Here is a 27,731-nt window from a genome sequence, read left to right on the forward strand (position 1 = left end):
TGACTGATAATAAACTTCTCTTCCTGCCCTTCTCCCCTCTTTGAAAGATCAGGATGAGAGGATGAGGCTGAAGATTCCCAGCTTCTTGTCCGGCTTTGTCTTCACATGTTCAGCCCCTATCTAGGATTCGACCAGGAACTCACCCAGAGTCACCTCAGTAGGAAAAAAAGAAAATGCTTCCAGGATTCTTAGTACTTATGACAAGGGTTTCAGGAGCCTGTGCAGGAACTTGGCCAGTTATTATACATATGAATCTATTTAGATAAAAGTTTAAGTAGGAGACTGAGTCTAAATCACCAGGAAAGTATACCCCATCCCAATCTCCATTCCTCTGTCTTCTGCTGCCACTAAAGTAGTTTCTTCATTCCTAAATAATTAATAGATTTACATCACTATGCCACCTCTAATCTTCCATTATAATACATGGGGCTGCCCTTCCCCAGAACAAAGTATGTTTACTGGGGGCGGGGTGGACGCCACTCCAGGAGGAACCTTCCACCAGCTTTTACCTTTGCAGTCCCCAGCTAGACCCAGTTACCCTAATGTTTGAGTGCCACCCCATTTCTTACAGGCCAAGGAAAGGAATTCCTACTCTCAAACTGCCTTTTAGCAGAATGTATCCCGGGAGCTGGGGCGACAGTCCAGGGGGTAGGGCATTTGCCTTGCACAAGGCCAAGCCAGATTTGATGCCCAGCATCCATATGGTCCTCCAAGCTCCATCAGGGATGACCCTGAGCACAGAATCAGGAGTAAGCCCTGAGCATTGCCGAGCGTGGGCCAAATAACAAAAACCAAATTAAATAAATAAGGATGTGATCCACTTTTTCTTATACAGCAGCGAGCATGCAGTCGAGGAAAACCTTCCTCCTCCATAGTCATCCTCTTAAAATATTGCTTTATTGAGTTCTTTTCCTGAATATATTTTCAACTGAAATATACTGAAGGAAGCAGAGGTTCCAGATCCACCTTTAGGGGCAGCTCAGTACCAGCCCCTACTTGGTTGCTTGGCCTTGGTTAGCCCCAGTAAGCCTAACAGCATGTAATTGTGTAATTATTATCTCACAATTGCCACTTTCCCACTCAGACACCTTTGAATTTGTTCCAAAGTCATCCTCCCTGTAACAAGTGGTTAAAGGTCCCTGCTGTTACCAAAGGCCAGTCCTTCTGTGGTCACCTAATTTTAGTGTCACTGCTTAAGGACTCGGCACCAAAAATCTGGTCCCTTTTCCTTGCTCCATCGGTTCATTTTCCTTCCCTCACTGAATGATTCCTGTCAGTATCAATGTGCTCCACAGTTTCTGAACTAAAACTAAAAATCAGTCATACCCTCCCTAGAACTTTCCTCAAGAGCTGTGCAACATTTCTCTAATTTTTCTCCCTAACAGAAATTTGTAGCCCCTCTTTTTCCATTCACACTTCTAAACATCCCTGGAAGTGCTTGAGGACCATATGGGATGCTGGAGATTGAACCCTGGTTGGCCATGTGCAAAGCAAGCACTCTTCCTACTGTAGTATCGCGCTGGCCTTTCTGGATCTATTTTTTAAGTTCTATATGGATTGCCTGATTTTTCATCTGGCTATTGGTTGCCATTTTTCTACTCAGTGGCATGTATAATAATTTTCTGTTGATGTTACAGATTTTGAATGTTAAATTGCCAAGAATATGGATTTTCATGAACATGGGACTTCTTTCTGATTGGCATTTAAGTCACTTGCATCACTAGGCTGATTCTGCTACCTTAGGGAAGATTCATAGTAATCTTTGCTCTAGAAATGGTTCACTCCTACTTTTTGCTTGGTTTTGTTTTGTTTTGTTTTGTTTTGTTTTGTTTTGCTTGGGGGCCACATCCAATGGTGCTCAGGACTTATTCCTAGTTCTGTGCTCAGGCTTCAATCCTGGCAGTACTTGGGGGACCAATACCAAGGACCGATAACCCTACTTACAAAGTATGAACCCGCTCCAGTATTCTGAATACCCCAGGTAATCAGTGAGGCTTTTTTTTTTCTAGTCTGACTAATCAGAATCGATGGAGCTCTGGGAATTGTTCAGCTTTAAATTTCCAGAACCTTCTTCACCTAGACTTAGGGAAATTTACCCTCCTTCTTTGAACCTTAGTCTTCAGCAAAGTCTCAAGGGGCTCCTGATAAAAAGTTCTAGGATTTTTCTATGTAACTTCTCTCTGGAACTCTGCCCTGCAATGTGTAGCATCTTCTCTCTTCCTGCACGTGGGTATCTGGCTTCTCAGCTCAGCTATGTGTGCACTGTTTGGGCTTTCCCCCCTATATCCAGATGGTGCCTCTAGGCATCAGATCAAAGAAATTGCAGGGTACTCCTCACTGTCTCCTTGTCTTATTCTCAGAACCAAAGTCCTGATTGTTCTGTAGTCCAATGTATGCAAGTAGTTATCCTGTATATTTTATTCAGTGTTTTAGATGTTTATAGCATGAAAGGAAGTTATAAGTCTCTAGTCTGTAAGTGGCCATCTCTTGATTTCTTATGATGGTGAATTGCATTAATTGAGTTCTAACTAATTGATTTTCAGTTCTACATTCCTTGTAGAATTCCATAAAACCAACTTGCAATTTGATCATGTGCCTTCTTAACGTTTTGCTGGGTTTAGAATAGATGTGCAAATAATAGATAGGTAAGTAGAGAAATGACAGGTAAATACACTGAATTCTTAGTTAAATTGACCTGTTTTTCCTTTATTGAATCACTCTTGTCTGGTTTTAGATTCAAACTTTTGCTAGCTTTATAAAACGATTTAGGGAGGGTTTCATCTCTACTCTAGATTTGCATATGAGTGGCATATGTTCTATAAATATTTTGTAGAACTAGGTAGTCAAGTGGATAAAACCTGATGATTTCTTTGTGGGAATATTTTTAACTACTTCCCTAATTTTAATTAATTTAGGTAATAATGACAGTGTTGTTCATGTATTCAATTGTTTCTTAAACCTATTTATTCTTTTTATCTTATTTTCCAAGTAAAGTGCCTAAAATTATTTGGGTTACCATTTACATTTCTGCTATATAGGTAGTTTTGTCTGTTATTATAAATACTGCCTCTCAGGTCTGGGGGATAGTACATTGGATAAAGGCCCTTGCCTTGTATGCAGCCACCACATGTGGTTCTCAAAAACCCGTCAAAAGTGAATGTAAGTGCAGAATTAAGTGTGAGGGCCTGAGCAATGCTGTATGTAGCTCTAAAATCGAAGAAATAAATACTGTCTTTCAGTGTATCCTCTCTGTTACCCTTCATATAATTTGGTTTGTCTGTTTTAGATTTTTAAGTTTTTTTCAAAACATTAGCTTTTAGTTCTATTTATACTTTATTCTCTGATTGTTTTCCCCTATTGTTAACCTCTGCTTTCCTTCTTTCTTTCTTTCTTTTTTTCTTTCTTTCTTTCTTTCTTCCTTTCTTTCTTTCTTTCTTTCTTTCTCTTTCTCTTTCTCTTTCCTTCCTTCCTTTCTTCTTTCTTTCTTTCTTCTTCCTTCCTTTCTTCTTTCTTCTTCCTTTCTTCCTTCCTTCCTTTCTTCCTTCCTTCCTTTCTTTCTTCCTTCCTTCCTTCCTTCCTTTCTTTCTTTCTTTCTTTCTTTCTTTCTTTCTTTCTTTCTTTCTTTCTTTCTTTCTTTCTTTCTTTCTTTCTTTCTTTCTTTCTCTTTCTCTTTCCTTCCTTCCTTCCTTCCTTTCTTTCTTTCTTTCTTTCTTTCTTTCTTTCTTTCTTTCTTTCTTCTTCCTTCCTTTCTTCTTTCTTTCTTCTTCCTTTCTTCCTTCCTTCCTTCCTTCCTTCCTTCCTTCCTTCCTTCCTTCCTTCCTGTCTTTCTTTCTTTCTTTCTTTCTTTCTTTCTTTCTTTCTTTCTTTCTTTCTTTCTTTCTTTCTTTCTTTCTTTCTTTCTTTCTTTCTCTTTTTTTTTGGTTTTGGGGGCCATACCTGACGATGCACAAGGCTTACTCCTGGCTCTGCACTCAGGGATCACTCCTGGTGGTGCTCAGAGGACCACATGGATGCAGGAAATCAAGCCACTGTGCTATCTCTCCGGCCCCTTAAAAGATTTCCCCCTTTTGGGCGGGGGCGGCGACCCCCGCCCACCGCAGTTAGATACTTAAACCCACCTCCCCCACGTGTGCTTCCTTTTGGACCCGGCTGTGGAAGGAGCATGATGGAGGGGCCCGAGGGAGCGCCCTCGGACCTCAAGCAGCCCACTGAACTAATTCCGGCATGGGACCAGAGACCCCACGGCGTGCTGAAGCTGTGGGACCCGGGCATCCCCCAATTCTTTTAACCTGTCTCTCTCTCAACTCCTCCCTCCTGAGCACAGCGCAGGGGCCGCGGTTTTCCTGAGCGCAAAACGGAGACGCCGAGCCTCTCTCTAGGTTTCTCCATCTTATGAGCACCATAAAAGGGTAAAAGTTTAAAAAAAAAAAAAAAGAAAAAAAAAAAAAGATTTCCCCCTTTTCAGCTTGTTTTTTAGCTTCAGGGCAGGGGAAGGGTTCCGTAGCGAGGGAGGGGCAGACAGGAAGTCTCCAAAGCAGTGCTCAGGAGGTCTGAGGAGCCCTCCAGACTGGCCAGCAGTGTGAGGACCTGAGGATGCCATGCTGAGAGGTCCAGGCCACCCTGTCAGTGTTTAGGGGGCCATATCCTGCAGGGGATAGAACTCGGGCCCACTACCTGCAAGACAAGCACCTTAACCCCCGTACTCTCTGTCCTCTTTGCTTTGCTATTTTTTATTTTCATGAATATTCATCATTTGTCAGAAATCAGAACCTTCCTTTGTGATTTAAACCATATTTTTTTTCTGTATGTCTCTCATTTTGTTCCACAATGTTAATGATATCATTTGGTTCCAAAAAGTCTATACTTTCAATGTGATGTATCCTTTTGTTTGTTTGGGGGCTACACCCAGTGGTGCTGAGGGCTTACTCCTGGCTCTAAGCTTGGGGATCACTACTGGTGGCACTGGGGGACTATATATACAGTTCTGGGGATTGAATCAAGGTTAGATACATGCCAGGCAAGCACCTTATTTCCTGTACTGTGTCTCAAGCCCCATACAATTTATTCTTCTTTCGTTGCTATTGTTATTTGGGGACCACACCTTATGGTGCTCAGGGCTTACTCCTGACTCTGCACTTAAGAGTCACTCCTGGCAGGGCTCAAGGGTCCTCGAGATCAAACCTGGGTCACCCTACTTTCTCAAATTACTTAGCAAAAAACAATACTTAGAATTATATCTATTGTTTTTTAAACTTATCAAAATTTTCTAATGACCTTTTATTGATTTTCCACTTAACTGCATTGTAGTCCACAAATGTTTGTGTCTCCTACACCCCCATCCCTTCACATACAGTTCTGGCAGTGCTTGAGAGATCATGTGTTACCACAATTCAAAACTAGGGCTCCTGTATATAAAGCATATGCCCCAACCCTCTGAGCCATTTCCCTCACCTCTCCCCTGCAAATGTTGACTGTACACAAAATCTTTGAAAATTGCTGACATTCAGTACCCCAGGACCAGGGAAAGGGCTTTGTTATCTCCAAAGGCTGTAGTGCATATCTTATTTGGCAAAGCCAAGTTTGCTCCCTCGCACTACATGGTCCCTGGGTTTGATCATGGGACCCCAGATATGGCCTAGAGAAATCCCAAGCACCACTGGGTGTTACCCAAAAAAACAAACTAATGAAAAGATTGAATAACTGAGAATATGGTCAGTTTTTTTATTGATTAAGATTCTGTAGTTTACAATACTGTTAATTAATAATAGCTTCATATAATTCCAACACCACACCCATTACCAGAGTACCCACCACCTTCCCCCAAGTACCTCTACACCTCTCCCTCTCAGAACCCCACCACCAACAAAACAATAACTCAATGGTATGGATTAGGTCTCCCTTTGTTTCCTTTGGCCCTTTGTTACTACTTTGCTGTGTATCTTGAAGTCCCACCTCTGAGAGATCATTCTGTATCTATCCTTTTCTTTGTGATAAGCTTCTTCTCCAGTGTTTCCTCCTGAGTATTCACTCACCAGTTGCTGGCTGACACGTTTTTCTTTGTATATGAAATCAAGTTTGTTCTTTGCACTATTAAAATCTGCTAAATCCTTACTGAATTTTTTTCATCTCCCTGGTTAATTGCTAGAAAAGATGTGTTTAAATTAAATCTCTCACTAATGATGGTTTTATCTATCTCTATTTCTGCTTCATTTTACTTTGTATCTAAAGCATATGCATACTTATAATTATTATCTTCCTTATTGGACTGGAGCGATGGCACAGCAGGTAGGGTGTTTGCCTTGCACACGGCTGACCTGGGTTTGATTCCTTTGTCCCTCTTGGAGAGCCCGGCAAGCTACTGAGAGTATCTCACCCACACAGCAGAGCCTGGCTAGCTACTGTGACGTATTCAATATGCCAAAAACAGTAACAACAAGTCTCACAACAGAAACATTACTGGTGCCCGCTCGAGCAAATTGATGAGCAACGGGATAGCAGTGATACAGTGATACAGTGATTGGGGCCAGAGTGATAATACATTATGTAAGATGTTTGCCTTGTACACAGCCAACCAAGGTTCAATCCCTAGCACCCCATATGGTCCCCCAAGCCCACCAGGAGTGATCCCTGAGCACAGAGCCAGGAGTAAGTCCTGAATACCACAGTTGTGGCCCAAAAAACAAAAAATGAATTACATTTAATAAATTATTCTCTTTATGCTTGAAATAAGCCTGTTTTCAATTTGTAGAAAAAGTGCTATTTCTTCTAAAGCCATCTCTTCTCTTTGGCTGACTTGTAAAGTCTTTTCATACCCTACAGCTCCACTACAAAGAATCTGAGTAAAAATTATTTTTAGGGGGGAGGAGGGTGGGAAGCTCCCAAGAAGGACTCAGAGAGTCTAGTTCATGCAGTAGCGACTCCAGCCTTGCAGGGTCACAGTCTGGCCTCTGCTGCCAGGCTTGCATGCCAGTCCTTTGAGCTAGCTCTCCAGGCCTGTTCAATAATTTTTTGGGTGAGTTCATGTATCCTGGAATTTAAACCATAAGATCATGTTGAAGTTGTGTTGCTCTGCAGAGGATTTACCTGAGCTGTTTCCAGCGGATCAATTCAGTTGAAATAAAGAATAAGCTGCTGCCTTTTCTTGTGGGCAATTTATCTAGAATTACTTTAATTAAATTTTTACCTGATTTTTCTTGGTATCACACTGCATACTGCATTAGATATCATGTGCCTAGAATTATATAGATTTAGGTAGTGAGGAAAACTAGAGAAATTCAAATAATAGCGTTTTGTTGTTGTTGTTCTTTTGAGTCACACCCAGTTGTGCTCAGGTTTTACTCCTGGCTTTGCACCCAGGAATTATTCCCGATACTCAGGGGACCATATGGGATGCTGGGGATCGAACCCAGGTCAGTCCCATGCAAGGCAAAATACCCTCCCCATTGGCTGTGCTATTGCTCCAGTCCCTATTCTTAATTTATAATGGTCAGGCAAAGAAAACATTTTATATGTATCCAAAATTAAAGTACCTAAGAGATGAGGGTTTATCATGCGTCATGTCCAGCCTCTGTCTCCCCAAAGTTACTTCTGAACCTACAGTATAAACATATGCGGGGGTTAAGGGAGTATTTAGGCCGTACCTGGTGATGCTCAGAACTTACTTCTGGCTCTGTACTTAGGGATCACTTCTGGCAGGTCTCAAAGGACCATATGCAGAGCTAGGGACCAAACCCGGGTAAGCCATACGCAATGCAGGTGTCTTAACTCTCCAGCCCCAGTACCAAGATTTTTTTTCTTTTTTCTATTTTTTTGGGGTCATATCCGGTGATGCACAGGGGTTATTCCTGGTTCTGCACTCAGGAATTACCCCTAGTGGTGCTCAGGGGACCATATAGGATGCTGGGAATCGAACCTGGGTCGGCTGCATGCAAGGCAAACGCCCTATCCACTGTGCTTTGCGCCAGCCCCAGTACCAAACTTTTTGTGAAAATTCTGGTGCAGATTGTTTTATTCTATTACGGTGTCAAGGTAATATCAAAATCAGGTGCAAAAGGAAGGTCCAGTTCTTCTGAAGACAGAGTTCCTTTCTCAGAAGAAAGGAAGGAGGAGGCCATCTGCTTCCATTCAGTAAATTAGCAAGGTCAACCTTGTTGCCTTTACATGTTGCCCTTCTGATCTGTTTTTTCTCTCTGCTTCAGGGCTGTTAATGACAACTCAGTGGGTTTATGAGGTAAGTCACAAAAGTGCTAGAACAGAGCCTAAGATCATAGTATTCATTTGGTAAATGCCAGTCAGTGCGATCTATGCTATTTAATCTGGAGTAAAGCTTCTAAAACAGGAGCAACTCAATACTTCAAAGTAGGAACCCTGGTCTCATGTATAAATTTTCGGTAAGACTGTATTGCATTGCCATCTGGGCCCCAGCAACCTACCAGTTCTGCAGACCATCCATACCTGATCCTTCATGGCCACACCCATTTTTATTGACCCACCCTGTATACTTAAACCTCCTGAATATTCAGCCTCCACCAACAACCACCCACAAGTAAAATTTGCAACCTGCCTCTACCCCCATCTCCCCTGCCAAAAATTCTCACAAGGCAGTGATGTTGGCCAGAAGTCAATAGAGGCATAAACTGTATCCTGAGAATAGCATACAATAAGGAACAGCGTACCGGGTCACTGCTCAGACTATATGAAATTTGAAGTGTCACCACTAGCACCCAAGAAGCATTAGGAGTAATGAGAAAACAGATGGATTAAGCGGCTTTAACAGATGGGAAGAGAAGTCTAGCTCAGTCTACAAATTTACCCAAACTCTCCACACTGTCCAAGGATGACCTCAGAAAACAGATTAAAAACAGTATTTCAGTCATTAGTAGTTGCAACCATAATCTAAAATGGGACACCTTTTTCTGTTTGTCATAACTGTTAGATAAAAAATAAATAAATAAAAGACTGCACTGCTTTGCATTTTTTCTTTGTATTTGACTCAAATTGCATCAAGTGAGTTCATAATATGGGTTCACTGTATCACTGCAATCCCCTCATCATCGATTTGCTTGAGTGGGCACCAGTAACGTCTCATTCGTTCTAGTCCTGAGATTTTAGCAGCCTCTCTTTACTCATTCTTCCCAGTGGTGCCACATTGGAGGCTCTTCCAGGGTAAGAGGAATGAGACTCATCGTTGTTACTGTATTTGGCATATCGAATACTCCACAGAGAGCTTGCCAGGGCTCTGCCATGTGGGCAGGATGCTCTCGGTACCTTGCCAGGTTTTCTGAGAGGGAGAACTAGGCTATAAGAGGTTGCATGCTCCTGGGAGCATTGTTTTATAGTCTCTGGATCTTGGCCGTTGATTGGATTACACAGTGCCGGGGGCAGTTTGTGGATGTCCTGCCAAACTACTGGAAAATGGGGGGGCTGGCTGGAGGAGGCCCAGTCCCAATCCGAGGGGCTTGGAGATCTCAGCCCCGGGTCCCGCACACCTGGGTTCCTCTGCTGGTTCCTTCATGCATGAGGCTCATCCGAACGTGTGGACGAGCATGGCTGTGGCTGGGTTCCGGAGATCTTTGGCTGCCGGGACTCTGCTGGGGCAGGAAGGGAAACTCAACCCGCTGCGCTCCGAGGGGCCCCGGTAAAGATAGCCAGGTGTGAGGGCAAGATAATGTGAGTTACCTTATGCTATTTTAAATTCTTTGATAATACATGTCCCTGTGTGTATAAAATTGGAAAGATAAACCTTGCACCATTTTTACAATTAACTATGAAAGATGAAGAATAAATGTAACTTGGAAGAAAAATGACTTCCAAATAGGTCTGTAAGAGAAAAAAGAAACATGAGAGTAATACTTGGAGATGTCTTTTCTAGGAGTGGATAGGAATAGAGAAACTAGTATTCCCAGAACTAGCCCAGTCCTGCTACAATCATGAATGTCCACCATGCACCAGGACTCTAGTCTTCAATGTCTGAAAGTCTATTACCCATCTCATAAATGAGCTCACAGGACAGATTCAAAGCATCTAGCCACCTCTAGGATTCAGGCTTCTACCAGTCAATATTCATAGGTCCCTAAAGATACATTGCAGCAGCTTCTGCACCTCAAAAGAAACAGTAACCAAAATACAGAGAGAGAATGGGAAGGAATTTTTACCCAATACCCATCTGATAATGGATTGATATCCAGGATATACAAGACACTAGTATAATTGTACAAGAAAAAAACCTCCAACCCCATCAAAAAATGGGGAGAAGAAATGAACAGAAGTTTTCCTCAAAAAAGAAATACAAATGGCCAAAAGGCACATGAAAAATTCTCCACATCACTAATCATCAGGGAGATGCAAGTCAAAACAACAATGAGATATCATCTCACAACGCAGAGACTGGCACACATCCGGAAGAACAAAAACAATCAGTGCTGGTGTGGTTGTGGGGAGAAAGGGACACTCCTTCACTGTTGGTGGGAATGCTGACTGGTCCAGCCTTTTCGGAAAACAATATGGGCATTCCTTCAAAAACTAGAAATTGAGCTTCTTTTGACCCTGCAATACCACTTCTGGAGATATATATGAGGGTGCAAAAAAGCACAGTAGAAATGACATCTGCACCTGTATGCTCATTGCAGCACTGTTCATGGTAGCCAGAATCTGGAAACAACCTGAGTGCCTGAGAAGAGGTGACTGGTTAAAGAAACTTTGGCACATCTACACAATGGAATATGATGCAGCTATTAGGACAGATGAAGTAATGAAATTTGCTTTTAAGTGGATGGTCATGGAGAGTATCATTGTATTACTGTCACTGTCATCCCATTGCTCATCAATTTGCTCAAGAGGGCACCAGTAATGTCTCCATTGTGAGACTTGTTACTGTTTTTTGGCATATTGAATACACTGTGGGTAGCTTGCCAGGCTCTGCCATGTGGGTGAGATACTCTCAGTAGCTTGCCGGGTTCTCTGAGAGAGGCGGAGGAATCGAACCCAGGTCGGTCGTGTGCAAGTCAAATGTCCTACCCGCTATGCTATCGCTCCATGGAGAGTATCATGCTAAATAAAATGAGTCAGAGAGGGACAGACATATAAGGACTGCACTCATTTTTGGAATATAGAATAACATATGAGACTGACACCCAAGGACAGTAGACACAAAGGCCAGGAATATTGCTCCATAGTTGGAAGCCTTCCTCATGAGTTGGGGAAGAAGGCAGCTGGAATAGAGAAGGGGTCACTAAGTCAATGATGGTTGGAGGAATCCTTCAGGATGGGAGATGTGTGATGAAAGTAGATAAAGCACCAGACGTGATAGCCTCTTAGTATCTATATTGCAAACCATAATGCCCAAAAGTAGAGAGAGAATACAGGGGAAATTGTCTGCCATAGAGGCAGGGGAAGGGCTGTATAGGGGGGGATACTGGGAACATTGGTGGTGGAAAATGTACACAGATGGAGGGATGGATGTTGGATCATTATGTGACTGAAGTCAAACATAAAAGCTTTGTAACTGTATCTCATGGTGATTCAATAAATATGATTTTTCATAACAATAAAAGATACATTGCAGCCTTTTTCTTTGTATTTGGTGATTCCCAGTCCTTAGATTTGTGAAGCTCCTCAGAGAGAGACATGAGGGTCTTGGCCTGAGCTTCACAGAATTTTGACAAGTTTTTGACCTCTTTCTAGGAAAGGTTGTCAGAGTCTGTTTGCACAAAGGACTCATGCCAAAGAAAGACAGAACAGGGACAACCAAAGATTGTTATTGCCTCTCAGATATATCCGTGGCCTCCTCATCTATAGGCATGTTTGACATTTAGAGAAATGAAGCTTAAACAAAATCTGAAGGGGCCAGAGAGGTCATACAGTGGGTAGGACACAGGCCTTGCACTCAGCCAGCCCGGGGTTTAATTCCTGACCTGCCATATGGTCCCTCAGAGAACTACCAGGAGTAATTCCTTGAGTACAGAGCTAGGAGTAACCAGGTGTAACACGAAACCAACCAAACAAACAAAAAGTCTGAAAGGATCATAGCGAAATCTAAAAGAGTCTTTCATCCAAAGTTCTGGAAAAGTTAAAAAGTCTAAGGCTGGAGAGAGATTATAGCAGGCAGGTGCTTCCTTTGAACACATCAAACCCAGGTTTGATCCCTGAGCACTCTCAGGAGTGATCCCTGAGCATAATCAGGTATGGCTCCCTTCACCCCCCCAAAAAAGTCTGCAATAGATCTATTTATGTTCACTTTCCTTAAAATTCAGGTATTAGAAATACTTAACACTTCCCTCTCCTGGTTGGATAGGTGCCATCTTGCTGATCCAGATACCTTCCATCCCTCAGATTTTTTGTTTTATTTTGGGACCACACCTTTATTTTGGTGCTCTGGGGATACGCCTGACAGAATTCAGGGGACCATACATGGTGCCAAGGATCAAACTCATCAGTCAGATGCAAGGCAAGCACTGTGCTTCCTGAAATATCTCTCTGGCACTACTCCCCAGATTTTTAACTTGGCTCAGTGAGGGTGATCATCACTAAAAGCAGTAGAACCTGCTTCTTTGGACCCAACCCACAGAGTCCAATTGCAAAGAATGAAACAGACACATTTGCTTGTCCAGGTTGCAAACTAGCCTTAATAGCCCTGAACAAGGGAATAGGCTAGCCAATTATTAAACACAACTTTAGCTCCTCCACCTAGCTCCCTGACTCCATTGTTATCATTAACAGGCATTTTAAATACAGTTAGCTATACTAAGAGCAAAGGCTGGGCTATTTACAAAGCTGTGGACATAGGATGAAAAATGATCAGCAAGTCCTTTTAATATATAGTATTGAGGTCATGGAAATCTCCTACTCTATTTCCTGCCTGGGAGCACATTTGCAGCCTTCATTGTCTAAACTAAACTAGACTAGTTTTACCCAAGGGACAATCCTGACCTTGAAGTTATTATTAAGGAGATGATTTCCCACAAGTGTATACTCTTCCCCGAGAACCCCCTGCACTCAGAGGAAGATATTCATTTTCATCTGAGACCAAAATAAAATTCCCAGTGATCAGTACTGGCCCATTACTTCCTTATTTTGCTCCCACCATAACAACTCAAGGTGAGAGACTGTGAGGAGGTAAAGTCTTTTCTTTGCAGGATATGATCAGCACAGGCCCAACATCCTTTATACAGTGTGTGCTTGTAACATGATTGATACCTGTACATGACAAGGGAGAAAGGCGGGGGGTTGGGGGGGTCCAATGTATAGCATAGTTTGTGAGATCTTAGTAAAACTTGTAAGTTGGGGTAAGTATGCTAATCTTTAGTCACCTATAAGACAGGTTAAATATTGATGAAATAAGTAGAATGCATGTGTGCTAACATAACATGGATGGAGCCAGAGATATATTCAATGACTTGCCTTGCATGTGTGAGGCCCTGAGCTCAATCTTCAGCACCATTAAAACAAAACAAAAAAATCATATGGATGGAGATGCCAAGTAGGCACCAAATTGTCACTTGAAGCTTCAAATATTTATTCCATACCATATGCCAAATAGGCATGTAAAGCTTCAAATAATTATTACATATCATAACTCTAGAATTCCAAAAACCATAAACATCTCATAGCCTATTTCTCCCTCTGGGAGAACCGGCAGGCTACCGAGAGTTTCCTGCCCACATGGGAGAGCCTTGCAACCTCCCCATGCTGTATTCATATGCCAAAACCAGTAACAATGCTGGGTCTCATTCCCCTGACCCTGAAAGAGCCTCCAATGCGGCATCATTGGGAAGGATGAGTAAGGAGAGGATTCTAAAATCTCAAGGCTGGGACAAATGGAGACGTTACTGAGACTGCTCGAGAAATTCAATGATCAACGGGGATGGTGATTATGATTATGATGATATTATAGTAAATATACAGGATAAAACTGAAGCACACAGGCAGGCAGATAGGGAAGGGGCTTCCCATGGCAATCAGTTTTTGGGAATTAAAACCAACTAGCTCTAAGACTGCCAGGACCCACTTTGTGGACACAGGAACTAAGGTCTGATAAGAGCTTTCTTTACTTGGCACTTCTGCAGGCCCAGAGAAGGTGGAGAGAAACTCCAGCAGGAACAAAGGACAGAAAAGGAATATCAAAGTAGAACATAAACTTCTCCCAGCTCTTCCTCTTGGCAAACACCCTAGCAAAGGACTCTTACCTAGGTAGAAAGCCCCACATGGGGCAGCTTGGGAGGAAACCATGGGACAGCTTGGGGAAAATTCAACTTGGAACAAAGTAAGTATGCACATGTGTTGCCTTGGTATATGGTGCTGAGCACATGTCACGCCTTCTCTCTTGAGATGTGGACTTTAACACTGAGATATGTACAGGGCTCTTCTCCACTCTGGAGAAGCCTATGTTCTCTCTTGAGCATATTTCTCTTTGTGTGTATCTGTCTCTGTCTCTGTCTCTCTGTCTATGCCTCTGTGTCTGTGTCTCTCTGTGTCTCTGTCTCTGTTTGTGTCTCTGTGTCTGTGTCTCTGTCTGTCTCTGTCTCTGTGTCTGTCTCTCTTTGTCTCTGTCTCTGTCTCTCTGTCTCTGAGTCTGTGTCTCTGTGTCTGTGTCTGTCTCTCTTCGTCTCTCTCTCTGTCTCTGTGTCTCTGTGTGTCTGCGTCTGTCTCTCTTTGTCTCTGTCTCTGTCTCTATCTCTCTCGCTCCCCCTCCCTACCTCTTTCCCAGAAGTTTCAAATAAAACCTGTTTTTACTTCACTGTTTGTCTCCTCCTGAAATTCTTTTCTGAGAGAAAGAAGATGAACCAGAAAAGCCTGGGTAATGTCTAGGACTGACTTTCCTTTCCCTCAAAACGCAAGGCTCACAGGGGGCTGGAGCAATAGCACAGTGGGTAGGGCATTTGCCTGGCATGCAGCCAACCTGGGTTCGATTCCCAGCATCCCATATGGTCCCATGAGCTCCGCCAGGAGTAATTCCTGAGAGCAGATCAAGGAGTAACCCCTGTGCGTCGCTGGGTGTGACCCAAAAAGAAAAAAAAAGCAAGGCTTACAGTGTGGATTCTTGCCAGTCCTAGAGTGCCCCGCTGTTTCCAGGTGGCAGAGGTGGATGGAGAGGAAAGGGCAGATTCCTTTCTTGAGGTTGTCTTCTCTCTCCTCCCCACTTCCCATAAGTCACCTGCCCGCCCCCTCCAACCAGCATTACAACTAAATATGAGCTAAAATACATGATACACTAAATATGCATAATGTATTTGAGTCTTAAACTGGCCACAGTTCAGAAAATGTATCCAGGATTTACTGAGCCAGGTTTGTTAGGACATACAGGTACAGAAATGACTGTCATGGAGAAAGACATTTTTATAATTCTAGATCCCTAGAAATAGGAGCTACATACACTACATCATGCATGACCATGTGGGGAAGATCCAGAGATGGTCAGGACACAGCATGCTGAGAGGAAAGCCAGAACAAGACTCTTTATTGTGGTTTTCCCTGGAAGAAACAAGAAGACAGAATAAGCAAACCGTTTGATTGGGTAATTAAAAATTGGGTAATTAAAATAATTTAAATATCATGCCCTGGGTTTATCAAGATGGTTTCTGGTTTTCATTCATGGGCCTGGGGTGGTTTGCAGGTGGGGAAATAGTGTCATGGATCAAAGAGCCTGATAAGAGCTGACAGAAAGTGGGTGGCAGTGGTGGTAATGGATTCCAGATACACTGATAAACAAGTTGTTGCCTCTATTTAGGAATTAGAAAACCCCAAGAGAGGTAATATCTCCCCAGTCTGCAAAGTCAGAGATGCCAGAGCACTGTAAAATATGGATAATAAAAATGTTCATTAGTGACACCATCCTGACTCCAGTCAGCCAGGTAAATGCTCCAGCTACATCACAGGTTAATTACTGAGTCAGGAAAATTCATCTCATATCTCTCTTTGAAAAGAGTGAACCGCTGAGATCTCCAAGCCTGCTTGGATTGGACTGGGCCTCCTCCACCCAGATCCCCAGTTTTCCAGTAGCTTGGCAGTCACACCCACAAACTGCCCCTGCTGCCATGTAATCTCATAAATGGCCAAGATCCAGAGACTACAAAATAAAGCTACTGGAAGAGAGCAATGCAATATTTCCTGGACTTCTTATACTCTAGCCCACTGATGTACCTAAAGTAGCACATGTGTGTTTGGTTTTAACATACTTGCTTGTATTCTTGTATATACGAGCTTAATGGCCCCAGAATGAAATACAACAACATTCACATTTCCTTCTTATTGTGGTGGTAAGTTTGGTGGGTGTTTGAATATTATCTCTAATGAACTATTGTGAACTACTTTATGAAAATAAAATGTATAAAAATCGTAAAAAAAAAAGAAAAGAAAAAGAAAAAGAGAGAACCTCAGACATCAAACTAAAGTCTATTGAGCTGCCTGGGAGTCCACAGCTCTGGTCCTCCCTCCCATCCTCGTCCTCAGGGACAGCTAATGCAGTTGAATGAGAGAGATCATGGGAGTCTTCATAAACTTTATGAGACAAGCTTCAGGGCTCTTCACTTGTCAGGGACACTAGTGGTCCAGGTGGGGAAATAAAACCCAGTTTGTGCTCCTAAACCAAGTTAACTTGTCCTTTTATGAGATCCCCATCTTATTCTCATGCTTTGATCATACGTTTTCAAATGACTTCATAAATCACATCATTTGGCCTTCTTACTTTGGTCTGTGAGCTCTGTCCCTTGACCTGGCTTGATGATATACATAATATACATGTGTATCTTTGCTTTATCAAAGACCAATCATTAGAATGTCTCAGATCCTGACTTCTCCCAGCTGTTAGGGTTACATGAGATCATGTGAAGGTTTAGAAAATGTTTCCCCAAAGCTTGTTTACCACACTTTTGAGCTCACACTTCTTGCCCAGAGAGCCTGAGGAGAAATAATCCAAATAAGGTCATAATATAGCACTGTAGCACTGTAGAACTGTCATCCCATTGTTCATTGATTTGGTGGAGCGGGCACCAGCAGCGATTCCATTGTGAGATTTGTTGTTACTGTTTTTGGCATATCGAATACGCCACGGGTAGCTTGCCAGGCTCTGCTGTGTGGGCAGGATACTCTCGGTAGCTTGCCAGGCTCTTCAAAAGGGACAGAGGAATCAAACCCGGATTGGTGGTGTGCAAGGCCAATGCCCTACCTGCTGTGCTATCGCTCCAGTCCAAGGCCATAATATCTGTGTATTATATATATATGTATGCAATACATTCATGTAATACACATGTATATTCATGTACATATACTTAACCTCTGTTCAAGGTTACCTTTTCCCATCTTCTGACTAGCTCACAAAGGAGTGCTTTTGGAGCAAGAGACAGCCTTGAGTTTGTGATCGCCCATAATCACTGCTGTGCGGGTTGTAAGACCTGAAGTTAACACATTGTGATTGTCAATATGCATCTAAAATGAAAGGGGGGCAAAGGCAACTATTAAACAAATTACTGGAATATTTTGAAATTCCCTTTCTTTTGTTTTTGAATTTTAATATCTCTTTAGAGAGTTTGCCAGAAATGTTTACATGTGGAAGCATCTTGATATTCAGTCTGGCTTCCTTCCCCATCTGGCAGCAAGAGGGAAATTGAATCTTCTGTTCATTTGGAGGGTGAGTGGGGGCAGAGGGGTCATGCAGAAAATGCTTCTTTTAGTCCCACTGTCCTCATACGTGAAAAGAGAAGTGCTAGTCCGACCGCCACTTTCTTCTAGTTCCATGTAGACATGCACATGCAGCTCATGGCTCAGGAGGGGGACCCAAGGAGAGAGACAAGAATCCAAGGAGGCTTTCCTCTCCAACTCCCACCCCTTCACAGTAGGACTACAAATCACTTGAGAAGCTTAAAATACAGATCTCCCTTAGCATTGCCTCCACATAGCCTGAGTCAGTAGACCAGGATAGACCCCAGAATATTCATTTCCAACAAGTGGTCCTGACTTTGAAGGGCTCCCAGCCATTCATTCTTGCAGGGACACTGACTTAAAGAGAGTGGTGGTAATGACCTTTCAGTACCTATATTGCAAACCATAATTCCCAAAAGGAGAGAGAGAAAGGGGGGGTGTAAGTGCTGTACTACACACCCTATAACATTAAGATACAATTTCCAAAGATGTATTCCAGTGCTTTTTAACTCCTCAGGTGACTCTTATGCAGCCAGAATTGAAAACCAAAGGTAAAGTCAAACAGTCCCATCCAGGTCCAGAGCAAGAGGAGTGGTGCATACAGTGGGGAAAAAACAGTGAAAGACAGACCCCTGGCCACTCCTCCTCAGCCTTCTGGATGGAAACCTAAAGTTAAACTTAAACTTTGGCCCTCTGGATAGTTACCTGAGTGAGAATGGAAACTGGGCAGTTCCCAGAGACAGAATGGAAACAAACCTGGTGGTGTTATCTTTGTCTGCCCCTGGTTATTTTGCAGTGTTGTCCCAGGTTGTTCTTTGTTCCACCTTTGCTCTATGTGGTATATAATTACCTCCTGAAAAAGCCTGAAGCACTTAGTGTGTCCAAACCAACCTACTACCACAAGTTCACCAGGTTTGAGCTTGCAGTGTAAGCTCAAATAATGATGTAGTCATCAGGATTCAAAAAAAAATTGTTGATGCTGCTGCAGAGATTGCCATGGATGGTCTTGGAGATGCTCTTCCAGGTGCAATCCCAAGGTCTGTGTGGTATGGAGGAGTGAAGCATTGGGACACATCATCTAAGTTTGGTGTCAATTGCAAAGTGCCAGCTGAATTGAAAGTTCTGTGGACACACATCTACAACAATAACAAAAACTTTGGAAAGCGTAAGGAAGTGTAGCAGCAGTGGGTTGACCACCTCTTTAGGCTGTTCACCTTGAACAAATGGAAGCACTTCTAGTAGGCTCAGCACTGGGCTCAACCCTACTTTGTGGTATTCAATGGGCTACTAAGAGACAACTGACATTACAAATGCGTCAGTTAGCTTCAGGAGTTACAGGTGAAGCAGGACACTCACTTAGCTCAAGCTGACTACTGATGATCAACTGGACGATTTTGTGTTCTGCTTAATATGAGTGAAGGGAGGAAACTACCAAACTACCACCTGGCTTAGGGTGATGCTACCAGACTGGATAGGGATTCTTGATAAATAGAAGCCTATTGAGAACTCTACATCTTCAGTGGGAAAGGATGACATAAAGAATAAAGGAATGGGGTGGAGAGAAAGAAGATTTGACTCTTTGTTATGCAAATCCTGAAAATGCAGCTGGAATGCTCTGAAGGGATGGAACCCAATTTCCTGGCACCTTGGTTTAAGTTCACACATACTAATGCAAGCTTGTATATCATTTCAAAATTAAACTCTGTGCAAGGTTTCAGCCAGAAAATAAGAAAAGGCAATCAAAGAAACATTTGACTTTCAAATTAAACAAAGTTTTTCATTCCTTTCCATTGAATGATGGGCAATTCCCAAGGAGACAATTGAGTGATATATTCTTGCTGCTTGCCTTGTAACTATACAAAAATACAACTTTACTAACCTTGAGCATGACAATTTGACTGACCATAAAAGCCGGATTAGAATGTGAAGAAAAAATTAAGAACAGAGTATTTTAAAAGACAAGCTACTAAAAATCATTCTTGTCTTTTGTGTTCATTAGAAATTTAGAATTTCAAAGAATGGAGGGCAATACATGTATGTAGAAAATGTGTGAGGAACAAAGAAAGAAAAAAATGTCTTTTCTGGGTAAGGAAAGACAAAGAACATTGGGGGAGGTTTGTTTTTTGTGTTTTTTTATTTTATATGATAGTTCATAATATTTAATTACATTTAATATTCAAACACCAATCCCACCACCATTATACCATCCCACCACCATATATCAGGTGTTTCAGTAAGCTTCAGGAGTTACAGGTGAAGCAGGACACTCACTTAGCTCAAGCTGACTACTGATGATCAACTGGACGATTTTGTGTTCTGCTTAATATGAGTGAACCCCAATACCCTGAACCCCAATACCCTGCCTCAAAGCAGAACCAAAATAATATGTTTTGTATTGTTGTTATGAAAAAACAGTGAAAATGCTACAAAAAAGTATCTTTAGAGCGGGCTGAAGCAATAGCACAGAGAATAGGGTGTTTGCCTTGCACGCGGCCAACCCGGATTCGAATCCTAGCATCCCATATGGTCCCCCAAGCACTCCCAGGAGTAATTCCTGAGTTCAGAGCCAGGAATAACCCTGTGAATCGCCGGGTGTGACCCACAAAGCAAAAAAAAAGTATCTTTAGAGGAAAGAGCGTGAGGATTGTTGTATTCCACCCAGGGGGGATTAATCCCTTCTATAAGAGATCACTAACATGTTGTTAGAGGTTGAGCCTTATGTGTGTGTGTGTTTACATATTATGTATACATATATATATATCTGTAAAAAAAAATTCCCTCTATGATTGGTTGCCTCCTACTTTGAACTCCATCAAATGTGGCGCCATACTCTTGGAGTATGGTAGGGTGTGTGGTATTAAGTGTCACGCAGCCACAAATGCGATTGCATGGTCCAGGAACAGGTTCACTCTTGGGTGAGGCTCAGCCCAAATATGTGGAGAGTAGCCGTGAGCGTGGTAGCAGTTGAGTTGGGGAGTTTTCGGCTGCCAGAGCTGGGTCCCTTGGGGCAGAAAAGGCTTTCCCCCACCCCCCTCTGGGGCGCCCCAAGTGAAACAGCCTGGTGCAGGGTCCAGCAGCTTGGTTATGGTGAGCATAATGTTATACTCCCTTCTGGGACAGAAGGACATTCGATCTGGATGGTGGCCGATGATGAGATTATCTGGCACTAGCCAGAAGAAGCTTGTGGGTATGACTGCTGAAAGGTGAGGCAGGGTGGGGGGATGGGGGATAAGGGCAGAGGATCTCCGTTCCCAGTCCCATTGAACCCACAAGGAACATTAGTTTTAAGTGAATATTTAAGTGGAATAATTTTCCCAAAGATAGAATAAAGTTGAAAGAATCTTATAAATAGAAGGCATGTGTATATGAGAGGAGGTTTATGAGAAGGGAATCTTAAAAAGGAAACTGTACATGGGCAAGCTAATCAGATCAAATGGATTGTGATAAAGAAAAATTTAAGTTAAATTTTAATATCAATATATACATAAGAAGACCAATTTTGATTTTTGCCCTTTGCTCTTATTTGCCAAAATTTAAAAAAAATGTTTAAACAGTTTTAGTTTAAGTAATATGCTTGAACAAATAAAGGTATTATATAGATATAGATCTCCAAATGAATTCGTGAATTTAAGTCAATGTAATTGTTTTGTTTTGTTTTGGGGGGGCCACATTGGCAATGGTGAGGGCTTACTCCCAATTTTGTGCTCAGGGATCACTACTGGCAAGGATCAGGGGACCATATGTGGTGCTGGGGATTGAATCCAGGTCTGTCCCATGTAAGGCAAGTGCCCTACCTGCTGTACTCTCTTCTGCCTCAAATAAATATGGTCTTAATTTTAAACAAGCTTAGTTTTATTTACTATCATAAAAGGTTTATATTGCTTTTGAAGTCTGTCACTTAAACTAATTGAATAACTAAAGTTTTAAAATAATAAACTGAATAGTAGTTTTTGTTTTGTTTTGTTTTGGAATTGGGGCCACATCCATTGATCCTAAAGGCATACTCCTGATTTTGTGCTAAAGGATTCCTCTTGGCAGTGCAAAGGGGACCACATATAGCGCTGGGTCAGCTACATGCAAGACTAGTTCCTTAACCCCTGTACTATCTTTCTACCTGTGTAGCAGTTTTAAGCCTCTTAATACCTAAGACAGAACTTACTGGAAATCAAACTTCTCCAATAAAGAAAAAGTCTTAATTTAAAAAAATCTTAGGCAGGAATAGTTCCTAGGGTATCCCATAATAACATTTTCCCCCTTGCAGAATGAAAAAAATACATGAATTAGGCCTAATAGTAACATTAAGACTTAATGGGGGAGTGGGGGCACCACAACACCAGAGAATGCTCCAGGCCCCAAACCGAGTCTTCTCCAGTCTCCTCGTCTTCTCCAGATGGAATCCCGGCTACCATGAGCTTCTACAAGCATGGCTCCATTATGTGGAGACCAGGACCTTTCCTGATATACAAAATGAACAATGGAAAATAAATAATCTAGCATCTGCCCCTAGAAGGAAGGCTTTTTGGGTGGTGGGAATATCCAAGCAAAATATAATGCCCAAAACTATAGAGAGTATCTGAACAATTGTCTGCTGTAGAGGCAGGGTAAGGATTGAAATTGAAAAGGAGGGGATAATGGGGATATTGGTGGTGGAAAGTTTGCACTGGTGGAGGGATGGGTGATGATCATTGTATTGCTGAATATCAAACATGCGGCTTTGGGCAGAAATGTGTCTGGAATATGCATTAGGTTTCTGGCGTTGGACCAGCCCAGGTGGGAATGGGTTTCATGCCTTAGCCTGTTTCGCCTGGCAGCTCAGTCACCGCTAGCATCTTCCAGAGGCCTAGGAACAGCCAGGGAGGGGTCCGCAGTGACGAGGAATGTGTGGCCTCATGGAATGGGGGTGGAATCGGTCCTTTCTCCCCTCACCTACGAGACCCCAAGTGCTACCCACGAGTGAACCCTGTAGCTGCTGATGGAGCTGCTTATCGGCCATGATCCCAGAGACTCAGAAACAAAGCCCGGAACCCAGTGGCTTTTGGCAGAAATCCCTCCAGATTTAATTATTAAAACTTCAGAATTCCAAAATCGCATGGCCACTATAGCAGCCATGCATTATCATATGCAATTCATAATCAGCAATAGAAAACAAATTGTCTAATGTTGCCTTTTTGGCAGATCTGAGTTTTGGGGTAATCCCAAATAATAATAATGGGTTTGGTGTCAAAATATTGAATGTAATCAAAGTAGAGAGAGTAACGTGGAAATCATCTGCCACACAGGTAGGGGGAGGGTGTGGGATGAGGGGGGATACTGAGGTTTTTGGTGGTGGAAAATGTGCACTGGTGAAGGGTCAGGTGTTTCATCATTGTATGACTGAGACTTAAACCTAAAACTTTATAACTGCTCTCATGGTGTTTCAATTAAAATAAATAAATAAATAAATAAATAAAAATGGAAGAAAAAAAGACTTAATGGGAAACAAGACTGTGGAGAACAAAGGACTGTTAGGATAGAGAAGGAAGCAGTATGACAATAATAGTTAGAAATGTTCGATCTGAACAAGAACTGAGTGTTGAAAGTGGATAGAGGTATATACATGATAACCTTTCAATATCTGTATTGCAAACCATAATGCTCAAAAGGAAAGAGAGAGACAGAGAAACAGAGACACAGAGAGAGACAGACAAAGATGGAGACAGAAACAGAGAGAGAGAAAGAGAGAGAAGAAAAGTGTCTGCCACAGAGGATTCAGAGGAAAGGACTGGGCAAATACTCTAGAAAAAAGATATATCATGAAACTAAATGAAAATAAGAAATTGTAGAACTAATGGAAATATTGAACTTTTAAGAATTACTGCCAGACAGTAGACAGTGCATCAGACTTCTAGAGTAGATAGTATAAATTACTTGCAGATGATTGAAATTTATACATGAAATGAACTGTTAAGGATTAGCATAATTTTATTTTTTTTTGTTTTTTTTTTTTTTGCTTTTTGGGTCACACCTGGCAATGCACAGGGGTTACTCCTGGCTCCGCACTCAGGAATTACCCCTGGCCATGCTCAGGGGACCATATGGGATGCTGGGATTTGAACCCGGGTCAGCCGCGTGCAAGGCAAACGCCCTACCCACTGTGCTATCTCTCCAGCCCCAGATTAGCATAATTTTAAATGATCTTGTTTGGACATTCTACTTTTAGCAAATTTTAAAAGATGGTTCCTCTTTGAACTGTGACCTTTTTTTTTTTTGGGGGGTCACACCCGGCGATGCACAGGGGTTACTCCTGGCTCTTCACTCAGGAATTACCCCTGGCGGTGCTCAGGGGACCATATGGGATGCTGGGATTAGAACCCGGGTCGGCCGCGTGCAAGGCAAACGCCCTACCCGCTGTGTTATCACTCCAGCCCCTGAACTGTGACCTTTAATAATCTGGTAGATTGCTTCATATTTTGAGTAGAACTAAGATGTTTGATTTCCTCTGATACCTGTCATATTCTTATTTTCATAGCAGTCTTTTTGCAAAAATCCAGGAAGAATTCTTAAAATCATTTAAAAGTTTGAATTACTGGGGCTGGAGCGATAGCTCAGCGGGTAGGGCATTTGCCTTGCACGCGGCCGACCCGGGTTCGAATTCCAGCATCCCATATGGTCCCCTGAGCACCGCCAGGGGTTATTCCTGAGTGCAGAGCCAGGAGTGACCCCTGTGCATCGCCGGGTGTGACCCAAAAAGGAAAAAAAAGTTTGAATTACTGTCACTGTATCACTGTCATCCCGTTGTTCATCAATTTGCTCTAGCGGGCACCAGTAACGTCTCTGTTCGTCCCAGCCCTGAGGTTTTAAGTACCCTCAAAGTTGCCGGCCAGGAGATAAACCTACCTCTGCAGTGAGCAGGAGTTTCTGTACCACAAATTCTTTATTCATTCATCTCTTATTGAACATTTGAGTCAATTCTATATGCTAGCTATTGCACTAAGAGCTGATACAGACCAGTGTGCTTATATCTTTGTTAATGAATGTTTTTGTTCAAGGGGTAGATATCTAGAAGTGGGATAACTGGGTCAAAGTGAGAGGCACATTCTTTTCTTTTTAATACATCTTTACTTTTTTTCCATAGAGACTGGACCTAGGATGTTCCCACCAGCAATGAATAAAGGTTCCTTTTTCACCATGCCCTAACAAACAATGGTAAAGGAAAAAATTATTTGCATTTGTTTTTTTGTTTGGGGGCCACACCCACAAATGCTCAGTGGTTACTCCTGCCTCTATACTCAGAAATTATTTCTGGTGGTGCTCAGGGGACCACATGGGATGCTGGGGATCAAACCCAGGTTGGCCATGTACAAGGCAAACATTCTACCTACTGTCCTATTGCCCCAGTCCCAAACAAAACTATTTTTAAAGAAAGAGGCAAGATAGAAGGAAAAAACATATATTAAGACAGAAGCTGTTCTAGAAACCACATCTCATGGAATCTGAGGTATAGAATTTATGAATACATTCTCCCTCTGAATGTTCACCTCCAGGTTTCAAAAGGATGGCAGTCACTGGATCAGTAATATGAATGAGGCAAATCATAATGTATGACTTACCAACAGTCCATTCTACCAAAAACTATACAGTTCCAGCCCACCTTCCACTGCTTTCTTTTTTCAGGGAAGCAATTCTAGTTTTTCTTAACCAGAGGCTTGGACTAGGAGTAGGGTTACTGATCAAAAAGCAGCTGTGTGCCCATGAAGCACCTGGCTTCCCCATAAAAATGAGGGTAATTTCTTCTCAGGCCTGGCCATAATTGAAAGAAATTGGCTATCAATGGTGAAGAAGGAAGAGAAAAATGGTGGGTAGCAGAGGTATGATGGGGCTGGATGGGCTCAGGAGAGCATTGGAAAGAACTGGGTCCACAGTTGCCTGAGTACCTTCAGAGTTAGGTTTCAGTTTAAGTACAGAATCATTGTATCGCTGTCATCCCATTGCTCATCAATTTGCTCGAGCGGGCACCAGTAACATCTCCATTGTGAGACTTGTTACTGTTTTTGGCATACCGAATACGCCACAGACAGCTTGCCAGGCTCTGCGTGTAGGCAAGATACTCTCGATAGCTTGCCGGGCTTTCCAAAGGGTGGAGGAATCAAACCTGGGTCAGCCACATGCAAGGCAAACACCCTACCCACTGTGCTATCGCTCCAGCCCACAGAATACCTTTACAGAAAACATTTTTCCCATGAAGAAGCCTTAAGAAGACCTACCATAAGGACTCTGAAGCTGATAATACCCAAAAACAAACAACAAAGATTTTCACTAAAATAAAGACCCAGTCTGATTTATTGCTGCTGGTCAATAGATATAATTCTGGAATATCTACACCAGAAAGCACTCAGTCAAAATAATCAAAAATGTCAAAAATGGTCAAATAATGAGTCACTCCAACTCTTTTACTGGCTTTATGCTTGAAGGAAGATTGGTACAAGATGAAGAAAAGTCACATTCTTTTCCAAATTAAAGTGAAAATTGTCAACACTATAAAATTTCTGTGCAGAAAAGTGGATATGTATGTAATAGGGGAAAGGATCCACCAGATGATATTCCTTCTTAATACCCTAATACCTAATACCCTCACAGTGCTATGTTTCTGCTGAATTTGGGCTTTGGTGAGAGATACCTGATGGGTTATCAGGCCAGCAAATTCAGTAGAAGCTATCACTCTCTTGGCCTAGGAAGGAGCCAATATAATTAATTGCAAGAGACACCAATCACAGGCAGGTAGCTTCACTCAAAAAAGTTCTGTGTATGCGGGTACGTAAGAGTGAAACTAGAAAGACAAGAGGACATACATTAAACCAACATAATAAACTCTGTAAGTTGAACATTTTAGCTTACATTTATATACAGAGCTAACAGCAAGTGTGTGTGTGTATGTGTGTGTGTGTTAATGGACAATACCCACACAGATCCAGACATAATTTATCCGAGAGATTTCCAAATTTATTGACCAACAATCCCCTTTATATAAAAAAAATTAAAGAAGAGGCATAGGGGAAAGGAAAGGAGCAATAGAACCCACTGTGGGAAACATTAGCCTAGCCCAGTTTCCTTGGCTTCATGAAAAGGAAGTTTGTGGAGGTCATGGATGGTGAAAGTAAGTAGGCACAGAAATCTTTAAATATTAAGAGGCGTAGGGAATTTACTGTTTTATTTTACTCTTTCCATTCTGAAGTAAATAAACCCAAGAAGCACTAGATGGAACTTCTTACATATTTTTCAATAGCATCTGCGTTCCATCTAGCACTTGAGGAGTCAGCAATTTGGTATTTTTTTTTTCGTGGTCTCCCTTTTCATGAGCTCTTAGATGAAGTATTAGTTCCATGGAAATAAATGTTCAGGTCTGGTTGCCTCAGTTTGTGTCAGAAAATCCTCATGGAAAGAATCAATAAAACATGCCCGAGAATTCTCTACACCACACAAACAATCGCCTCTGCACTTATTCCATGAACTTAACTCACTCTGTGCTCAGCATACCTGAACTCCCCACTTGCCAAGCCTCATTCCTCACCTGTCAGTTCCCAAGCAATAGTATTAGTGTGCCTTACCTTCTCCCAAATGGTCCCTTGAAGGGGATGCATAAGAGAGACGAAAGTCTCCCCAAATCTGTGCTGAGCAGACTTTCCTCTGAGGTATCTCATGTCTCTCCACCTAAACATCTCACCATTTTTTGTAAACCATTTTACCATACCATACCACCACTTAAGCCCCTCAGCATCTAAGTCCAAGTAACCCACTTCATTAACTTCACCCTCTCCAAGGAAAGGCCATTCTATAGGGCTGCTCCCTGCGGACGAGCTTTTACTTCAGGTATCCTGTATCCAGGAAAGACAGCAGGACTGGTTTCCTTAAGGTTCAGGAATGGTTATGACAACCATTTTCTGGTGAAAATGCTCTCCTCTCTCACATTAGAATAAATTGTCTGGACCAAGTCATGTTAATAAAAGTACAAAACACAGCTAACACGGATTAGAGAGAATTCTGCCAAGTTTCTCACCTGCATCTGCTTTGCTTTGTTTTTGTCTTTCCTGGGCTTCCTGAGTTCCTGCCAGAGGACCCTT

This window comes from Sorex araneus, chromosome 9, assembly GCF_027595985.1.
Source record: "Sorex araneus isolate mSorAra2 chromosome 9, mSorAra2.pri, whole genome shotgun sequence".
NCBI classification, from domain to species: domain Eukaryota; kingdom Metazoa; phylum Chordata; class Mammalia; order Eulipotyphla; family Soricidae; genus Sorex; species Sorex araneus.